The sequence below is a fragment of the Rosa chinensis genome, chromosome 5, assembly GCF_002994745.2.
Source record: "Rosa chinensis cultivar Old Blush chromosome 5, RchiOBHm-V2, whole genome shotgun sequence".
Taxonomy (NCBI): Eukaryota; Viridiplantae; Streptophyta; class Magnoliopsida; order Rosales; family Rosaceae; genus Rosa; species Rosa chinensis.
This window is the reverse complement of record NC_037092.1, coordinates 88,584,532-88,592,851: the sequence shown is the minus strand read 5'-3', so window position 1 is coordinate 88,592,851 and position 8,320 is coordinate 88,584,532. Positions and strand designations below refer to the sequence as shown.

The following is an 8,320-nucleotide window of genomic DNA, read 5'->3' as shown; positions in this document are numbered from 1 at the left end:
ATAAAAAGATCCATAATGAATTGTTAATAATATTAATTTAGTCCTTATGAATAATAAGGTAATGTTAAAAAAGGTCAATTTTTAATTTTTTTGATTCCGATTCTGCCTTTGAAGCCTAAAAACTAATCAATACATACATAGATTCACCAACCCAAACCCGCATCCCTCTCTGCCCTTCCTTGTCTCTCATTTTGCAAACCCTGCATTTCCCGAAACCCTAGAAATCTAATTTCGATTTCAATTCAGTCAAATTCCTGCAATTGATTCGTTGATGATGGCCCACGGAAAAGTCAGTCTCACTCAAGAACTCCTCCCCTCGCCTATCTTCTCCGCCACCAAAGGTTTTTCTTCTCTTTAATTTTATTCCATTCTTTGCTAGATCTTTCTCTCTGTGGTGTTTTCGGTTCTTGTGCATCCGCAGTTTTGATTTGTTGAGTTCATGTGATGTTTGGAAGGCTGAAGAAATTAAGGTTGAAGAATCAGGTTGGTCGATTCATTTTAAGTCATTTTTCATTTTGATTTTACAGTATGTGCGTTTGATAATTAAATAGAAAAGAAAGGGGTACGATCTGTGGTGTGGTCAAAATTGTTGTCAAGCAAGAACAATTGGCTTAATTGAATTGACGAATTGATTTTCTTGTAAGATTAGCAGTTTGTTTGGAACACAGATATAAGGGCGTAATGTTGATTTTTCTGGGTGGGTGAATTATTCTATTGTTCATTGCTACATTTGGAGAAGAAACAAGAAAGATTATGAAGATATTGTCTAGTTTCTAGATAGTTTTGTTCTGCCTTATTAGGCAATGTTTATTATTCCCAGTATTGTGATATTGAAGGTCATGTGTATTTTGATTTGCATGGCAAGTCAAGTATAGTAACTATAGAATGGAGCAAATGTGTATTAAAGCCACTTAACCAGTCCTCGATAGTTTACTTTCTCATTACAAGTTTATGCTGCTTGCTAAGATCTGTCATGTTTGATTTCATTATCTGATGGTGTTCGATATGGTGTTTGGCAGTTGTTTGGCTTCCAATGAGAGTTGGAGTACAAGAATAACGGCTCCACCAACACGGCGGTTATGGATTGGATTCATGGTTCCAGTTACTGAATTGATTTTAGCAACTTTCTATTTAAACAATCAACTTCCTGACTTCCTTGGGGGAGATTGCTCATATGTCCAAATGAAGGCTGGTGCTTAGGTCTAGCAAGGGACCCTTGAATGGTTAAGAAATTATGAAAGTATGATTTTAGTGGAGTATGTTGCTGTCACAAATATTGATACTTGAGATATCAATACTTTGAACTAATAGGTGGATGTATTACGGGCTTTTATTGCCAAAAAATTTGCATCATAACTCATATCACTTGTATTTTGCAGCTTGTACATATGAGATTATTTTTGTTGATGGCATATTCACTCTTATCCTGGATTACATTTATAACTAGTTTCTCTTTGAGATTATTATTCATTTTTGTTGTGGATAGGGGAAAGATCAACAATGCGAAACTTGTTAGTTGTTAGGTGATTTGGCTTCCATGATATAAAGGCCTAAAGTTTACTCCATGATACATAAAGTTGTTTACTGATATTGTAGCTGTAATGTACAGATAGGCGTACAGACAGGTGAACATGTATAGTAAAATTTTTTAGTGACATTCTCTAACTTGGCTATTGACTTGTGATCAACATTAGATATGACCAGTGACCTGGCCAGTGACATGTTCATAACAGAGACATGAGGTTAACAGTTACCTGGCCAGTGGCATGCTAGTAACTTGGTTAATGACTTAGCTATCGACTTGTGATCAACATTAGATATGACCAGTGACATGTTCATAACAGAGACATGAGGTTAACAGTTACCTGGTCAGTGACTTAGTCAGTAACATGCCAGTGACTTGGTTAATGATTTGGCTATCATCTTGTGATCAACATTAGATATGACCAGTGACCTAGCTAGTGATATATTCATAACAGAGACATGAGGTTAACAGTTACCTGGTCAGTGACTTAGTCTGTGACATGCCAGTGACTTGGCTATACTTGTGATCAACATAAAATATGACTAGTGACCTGGCCAGTGACATGTTCATAGCAGAGACATGAGGTTAACAATTACCTGGTCAGTGACTTAATCAGTGACATGCCAGTGACTTGGTTAATGACTTGGCTATCGACTTGTGATCAACATTAGATATGACTAGTGACTTGGCCAGTGATATGTTCATAATAGAGACATGAGGTTAACAGTTACCTGGTCAGTGACTTAGTCAGTGACATGGAAATAACAGTTTAAATAACAATGACATGGTAAGTGACATGTAACTTGCCTAGTGACATGGTCAGTGACTTGAGGTTAACAATAACTTAACCAATGACATAGTCTGTGACATGTAGCCAATAACGTTGCTAGGAATTAACAGCGACATAGTCAGTAACTATGTTGGTTACTTGAGATTAACAATAACTTTGCTTGTGACATGACCGATAACTTGGCCAGTGACTATGTCAATGATTTGAGGTTAACAATAACTTGGCCAGGGACATACCTTGTGACATGACAAGTTACATGGTCAGTGACATGATTAGTTACATGATCAGTTACATGGTTAGTTATATGATCAGTTACATGGTTAGTTACATGGTCAGCTACATGGTCAGTTACATCAGTAGATTATGTCATTGGCCATGTTACAGTATCAAACTAAATTTTGAAGACAGTCAAATTGGAATCGAAAAAAGCTTGAGGTTACATGGTCAGTGACATGATAAGTTACATGGTCAGTTACATGATCAGTTACATGATCAGCTACATTGTCAGTTAAATCAGTAGGCTATGTCACTGGCCATGTTACAGTATCAAACTAAATTTTAAAGATAGTAATGTATCATCTCCACTCAAAAAAGTTTAAATCTTCAGTCAAATCGAAAATTGGAATAGAATTGTTTTGTTTCATAATCAAATGTAGAAATAATTATATCATATTCGACTTATAATTTCAAATTGACAGTGACTTGGCTAGGAATTATCAGTATCATGGTCAGGGACGTGTATAATAATGACATGGTAAGTGACATGTAACTTGCCTAGTGACATGGTTAGTGACTTGAGGTTAGCAGTAACTTAACCAATGACATAGTCAGTGACATGTAGCCAATAATGTTGCTAGGAATTGACAGTGACATAGTCAATGACTATGTTGGTTACTTGAGATTAACAATAACTTTGCCTGTGACATGACCAATAACTTGGCCAGGGACATACCTTGTGACATGACAAGTTACATGGTCAGTGACATGATAAGTTACATGGTCAGTTATATGATCAGCTATATTGTCAGTGACTTTGCCAGGAATTGACAGCGACATAGTAAGTGACATGCAACTTGGCTAGTAACATGGTCAGTGACTTCAATGGACAGTGACATGGCCAGTGACTTGAGATTAACAATGACATGGTCAGTGACCTCATTAACTAGGGACTTGGCTCGACCAATGACTTCACTGGACAGTGACTTCAGGTTAACAATGATTTGCCCAATGATTAATAGTGAAATGTTCATGACCGTGACATGGCCAGTGACTTCAGGTTAACAATGATTTGGCCAATAACGTCATGACTGTAACATGGCTAGTGACTTGAGGTTAACAGTGACATGGCCAGTATCTTTGCTAGCTAGTAACATAATCACTGACTTGAAGTTAATAGTAATTTGACCAGTGATCTCACTAATTAGGGACCTAGGCTAGCTAATGACTTAACTGTCCAGTGACTTAATCAATGATGTGTATAACAGTTAATAAAAAAAAGGGGAATTTGATTCTACACCCAAATTCACACACCCCTTTTAGAATAAACTCATCCATAAGAGTGTTTTAATATACACCCAAACCTATTAATTAGGTTTATTCAAAATAAAAAAAACATATTAAATATGATAAATATTAAAACTCAATGTTGTTAAGAATTACTAAAGCTGCCACTATCAAATTCCCCATTCACCTTTTAAATAGGATTAAGTCAAAATCATCTAGCAAATAGTATGGAGTTTGATTGACGTTATTGTTGGTATTACCTTCACTTTAGGTTTTAATCAGTACTTAATTTTAGGTGTTTACATTAATCTCATTATTATGATATAATGATAAATTTTTGGTATGTTTCTGCCTATATATAAAAGCTACTGAATTCATTCGTCATTTTTTTTCTTTGGGTGGAGACCTTTCACAAAGTTGCATCTGATTTCAAAGGATGATTTCAAACGACCTATTCATGAGGTTTATTTCATCATTTTCAAATAGGTACATATATCGTATTCGTAATTCAAATTACCTATGCATCAGATTTATTTAGTATAATATTTTTGTTAATCTCTTGATTTTGAGTAAAGCTTGAATTGAATTAGAAATTTCAATTTATGAATCTGGTACAAAACTTGGTTACATTCCTTCAAAATAGAATCGTTATTTCTAATTACCTGATACTTAAATTGCTTTAATATGTAATACCTATGATTTAGATGTTTGTTTTTGTAGTTTTAAATTATTTGTGTGACTCTATATCATAGGTTGTTTATTCCATAACCTATAGTATTGACAATTAATATACCTATAATTTAGATAATATATTTTGGATATATGTATGTAAATCCTAATAGAGTTTTACCTTTGAATGTAAATCCTAATAGAGTTTTACCTTTGAAATAGATCTATGAAGGTAATTTGCAATTGTATAAGGAATCACAACATGCAGGGCACTAGAAGTTGAGAGATTTTTGAAGACTACATTACAAAGTGCTAGTCGAGATGACGGATGAAGTGTTATAATGTTCTTTATATTAGGTTCAAAAATGTAAAGTTTATATTTCAATTATAAAAACAAATTTAAAATTGTTTATTTCAATACTGGATAAACATCATTTACTGTTGTACTCATTGTCCCTATTTCAATAAATTTTTAGGTTTATTCCTTCAAAAAGAATGTGTATTTAAATTACCTTGATATTAGAAATAAATTTCTTAATATTGTAGAGTTCATTTTCAATTGTAAAACAATGAATGATAATAATGAGTTTGCTAAATTATAGTGCAAAAACTCTTGCACATTCAAAATTATTCAATGTGCCAAAATTAAGGGATAATTATATATTAAACAAACTCTACAGTTACACATAACTATTATGTGGTCCTCGATCACCCCATAGAATCAGGCATCTATATGTAGAAAAATGTAGGGGCGGAAAAAAAAAATCTTAAAGCTATCAATGTACATCAAGTACATTTTACATGGGCTAATTATATTAACTCGACTATTTTAGAAAATTAATGAATATAGAATGATTGTATAACTACACCTATTAGAACGGATAAGAAAATAACATACCTTAATGAGAGGATATTTACTCATGTCGAGATATAATAGGAATATAACATAATCTGATGATACACAAACATATTTATTAAAAAATTACAAATATATAGATCTCGGAAAGAAAGAAATATAGGATAATTAAGGCAATTAATCGTTTTAAATAAGAGAAAAATCAAGGATTAAATTGACTGTATTAAATTCTAAATATTTAAATTCAAAAAATAGTCGACAGCTATATTTGAGGAATATTTTATTTATTCAATCAGAAGGGCAAAAAAGTCAGAATAAAAAAAGTGAAAAATCTTAATTATAGATTTAAAACCTATAAGGAAGGTTCAATTATGTGAATTGGGTGTAGATTAAAAGAAAATATAGGAATGGATTTTTCTTAATAGGAGCTTTGTTTTTTGGGTTTTTATCTAATTTCCTCTAAAAAAATAGTCTATAAACAGTATTTGTAATTTCACATTACATTGACTGAAAAATTCCAAGTGATGTACATGCAACTTTCTCATCTCAACATGACATTCTTTCTTGTTACACAAAGCCACAAGGACAATTAAATACTCCATCGTCTGAAAATTGGAACTAACAGGCATATCAGTTGCCTTCTTCACATTCCCAATGTGCATAATCCTACCAGCTCTCGGGGAATTTAGTCTCATAGGTCTGAGGCAACTGCATGAATAAGTAATTTTTATCAGAGACAATATGGAGCAATATCAACAGTCTACCAATAGCCGTGATGACATGTAAGCCCAATCAAAACAATTAAAAATACAACAATTAGAAAAGACAAGATCCACTGCCACTGCGATCCAGTTTGTGCATAAGAATTGCTCGCGATCGGGCATTCAATGACTATAATATTATTAGCAGATTAAGTCAGTTTCATTGCAGATCAACCAAAAAAATATAATGCAATGCAGAAACTTAGTTCACTGTTTTAGTACAGCCATATCTTTATACTACAAACCAGTACCCTTTGGATTTGCAATGCCGATGACTGCACTGCCTGAAGATATCATGCACTTCCTACTAGTTAAAGTAACGGGGTCAACCAAAAAAGTTATTCAGGGAGGGCTAAGTGGTGGGATTATGAAACTAGTAAAACCATCTCCTTTCACTCCAAACCAATGTCTTTTAACAGATAATGTACTCCTTACTAGTTAAACCAAAGAGGAAGGGGATGAGTGACAAGCCCAGTGAATAGGTTACAAGAATGCATGCCTACTCAGACCTCTGTGTGGTAATCTTTATGAACAGCTCTTACAATTGGGCCCTCAAATTTCAATCATCAAAGGTAAGATGTCCCCAGAATGAACTATTGGGTCAATATAAATCACAGGCACCCTGCATAACTCGAGGAACTTCTGATACTGCTTAGGTATAGGAACAACATTATTTATCCTTAATATGAATTCAGCAAATTCTTTATCTTTTCAATTTCTCTCTCTAAACAAAAGTGAATGCACAGCACAAATGCATACACCAAAAACCAAAAAGAAAGTTGGAAAAGATCTGACAAGATCTGGACGAGTCAGCTCCGGGTAGTGTCTTGCAAGGACCGGCGCGAGATCCGATCAGAGGATCCAAACTCCAACGACCTCCGTCGAGACCGTGCTCGACTTGTCGCGCTTCTTCGTCCTTAAGATCGAGGACAGCATCGGCAAGCACGCCTTCATCGGCCTCCAGTTCGTTGAGCGCAACGAGTCGTTCTATTTCAACGTCACACTCACAGATCATGACGAGTACATCAAGAGATGAAGTGGAGTCGCATGACGCCGTATTGACCTGAACAATCTAGAGCGATCCGATTACCGGTGAGTCAGCACCGCTTCAAGAAGTCGTACACCGATCCTCGCCATTCACACTCTTTGGAGGTATGTGTTCGTGTGAAGAAGAAGAAGAAGAAGGAGAGAGAGAGAGAGAGAGAGAGAGAGAGGCTTAGACGGGCTTGAGGGGGAGAGAGAGCTGTCGATGGCAGTTTTGTAATTAAATATAACTCTAGTGGTAGGTTGTGAAAATGTGACCTTAATTATCATGGAGATATTTGTGTATCCTGAATTATAATAAGGCATTTTAAAATGACCTCGTTTATCATTGACCCAAAAATATATTGATATTTTTGTAATATTATTTTAATTTTTAATTTTTATTAAAATTTTGATATATTTTAAATTTTATTTATTTATTTTTTTTTACTTTAAAGTGCCCTACTAATCTTAAAGTTCTAGCTCCGCCACTGTTACACTGCATCTATATCCCTACGAAACAATAACCTACAAGGGAACATACCCTCTGAGATTGGCCAATTGCAACTCCTCCAAACTTTGGATCTTAGCAACAACAACTTCATCGGTAACATTCCATACCAGATATCTAACCTAAAGGACATGGAGATGTTGGATCTCTCCATGAACCATTTGTCTGGAAAAATCTCGATGTCCTTCACTAGTCTTCATTTCCTATCAAAATTCAACGTCTCGTACAATAATCTTGAAGGCCAATACCATCAAGCACTCAGCTCCAAAGTTTCGATGCTTTTGCATTTGAGGGGAATCTGAAACTGTGGTGCCCCACTTCCAAATAAGTGTCAGACAACTAAGGGCACTGATGCACCTGAGATGAACACCCAAGATGCAGACATGAAGGAGCATAAATTTCCATGGTTTTATGTTTCGGTTGCATTTGGGTTCATAATAGGATTTTGGGGAGTCTGTGGCCCTTTAGTGCTTATGACGAAGTGGAGGTACCTAGACAATGTACAAGACAGGTTCCGAGTGATGATTGCAACGCGCATGGCCAGAGTGAAGAGAAGGTTTATTAGAAGTTAGATAGTACTCTTATTGTAAGAATCATAATAAAATATTCCATAAATTTCCATTGACAAGCATGAGATTTACACATATTTACTCATAATCCATAAGATGTAAATCAGTGTCCG

The 8,320-nt window shown here is 34.9% G+C and overlaps 1 long non-coding RNA gene across 1 annotated transcript; it reads right to left on the bottom strand.

Annotated features, from left to right (window-relative positions):
* Positions 1–5,811: 5,811 nt before the first annotated feature.
* LOC121049470 lies at positions 5,812–7,337 on the bottom strand. The gene is made up of 2 exons (XR_005800322.1): positions 6,900–7,337; positions 5,812–6,051 (listed from the first exon to the last, which is right to left on the bottom strand). It is a non-coding gene; the product is annotated as an uncharacterized LOC121049470 (long non-coding RNA).
* Positions 7,338–8,320: the final 983 nt, after the last annotated feature.